This window comes from Acyrthosiphon pisum, chromosome A1, assembly GCF_005508785.2.
Source record: "Acyrthosiphon pisum isolate AL4f chromosome A1, pea_aphid_22Mar2018_4r6ur, whole genome shotgun sequence".
Lineage (NCBI taxonomy): Eukaryota > Metazoa > Arthropoda > Insecta > Hemiptera > Aphididae > Acyrthosiphon > Acyrthosiphon pisum.
This window is the reverse complement of record NC_042494.1, coordinates 169,755,139-169,757,208: the sequence shown is the minus strand read 5'-3', so window position 1 is coordinate 169,757,208 and position 2,070 is coordinate 169,755,139.

The window sequence follows — 2,070 nt, the reverse complement described above, 5'->3', positions numbered from 1 at the left end:
TTTAATGGCGGTTTTGTAAAAATTTAAATTTCAAACACTCCTAAAAATTTTTTGTCTTAGTCCGGTTGAGTTTTTTTTACAGATATTTAAAGAAAAACTTATGGGAGATCCTTGTACCAAATTTTAAAAGCTTAGTTATAAAAGAAAAAAATTTTACGATTTTTCAACCACAAAATTACTTGCAAATTTTCGCAATTTTGACATATTTCGTATAAATTTAAACTTTAAGCACTTATAAAAAAAAATTGTGACTAACGATTTTAGATTTTTTTTTATCACTGTGAGAACAACTTATAAGAAACCTTGTATTAAATTTTCAAAGTTTTCTATCCAACCAAAAATTTTTTATCGTTATTTTAAAAAAAAATACTTAGAAAAATTGAAAATTTCATTTGTCTATAAATAGTTCAAAAAAAGTGGAAACACTTTGAAAATTTAACCCTGTATAGACAACGTTAATATAAACATCTGTTGCAAATTTCAAGTGCTTACAATAATTATTTTTTGAGTTCCAGTAAAATTAAGTTTTCGTTTTTGTCAAAAATTGGTTTTGGGTAAAAATTCGCGTTTTTCCGTTATTTTTTTAAGGTTTTTCCTGCCGCTTTTGAAAAGTATTGGGAAATTTTCACTTTTGACCCCCCAAAGTCCCAACTAGATTCACTTTCCTTTCAGAAAAGGTACAACTTTTGAAAATGGAAGCATTTTTACTGCTCCAAAAGTTGTCGTCAGACACAAAAAAAAAAAAAAAAAAAAAAAAACAAAAAAAAAAACACACATCATTGTAAAATCAATACATTCATCACTTCGTTCAGAATCTAAAAAAATATCGTTTTAAAAATACTGATATCTTAAAAGATCAAAAAAAATTAAAAATGAATAATCAAGAAATTGATAAGCCCAATTTGTTTTTAAAAGCATTTCAATAAGAGTAGTTCTGTCTATATTATATTTTTTTTCACACTGCTATATTTTTTGACTAAAATTAGTTTTCAATGGACAGTGGACAGACATTATAGTTGTATATAAATCATTTAATATTCTGAACAAATTATTTGGTTATATTAGTTATTTTAAAATTTTGAATTTCCGAACAAAATGTTAATGTGTCAAACATATTTTTGGAAAATAAAAGTTTCGTTTATAACTGTGAGTATAATATTGAGTATTATACTATTATCTGATCAACAAAAATATTTGACAAATAACATTTTCCGTTTATATTATATGGGCTTTAATTGGTTATCATCAATTTATAAAATTATAGGGCGGGTTTATTTTCTTTCAAAATGAGATACCGTTTACTTCCACTGTCCATTTTAAACCACAAAAAGGTTAAATACCATTTTCATCTAAATAATTTTTGGACCGAAAATCATGTCCATTTTAAATATAAAAATATTCAGCCGACACCGGTGATATTGTGTTGTGTACTTGTATATACCATACTAATATACTATAGTCTATAAATTGAGAGTAACAGTCGATAACATCGTAATGTCGTAACTTCAATTAAGCCTAATTAAAATACGCACATATTTAATTTAATTTATTATAATTATTAATAAATAAAAGGTACATTTTTTTGTTAATATAACGACTTAAAAAGTTTTTTTTCTATTCTTAATCCCTAATGTTTGAATATAGTCTAGATTTATTTATTTTTATTTTGTTTTAAGGGGCCTGGTCGCGATTTTTCAAATTTTCCTCAATTCTATAAAATTTGAAAATTTGAAAATTAAATATTATATTTTAGTTGCCACCTCAATTATAAGACTTTTCCACTAATGTACTACCCAATACCTATTTAGGGGGGGGGGTTGATAGGGTGTATTATATCGGGCAAAACACACTTTACAGAAAAAACTCTCACACCTCGTAGATTGGTTCGATTTCCGTAATTTTTTTTTTTGTTAGATAGAAGAATATTTTTTACAGGGCGCATCGGACTTTGATTTTTGATTACGTTGCTAAAAATAAATAATAATACAAAAACTAAAAAGTTGTAAAAATAGATTAAATTCAAACTTGTAATATAAGATTTCGAAAAATAATTTTTAAAATCCAAGTCCA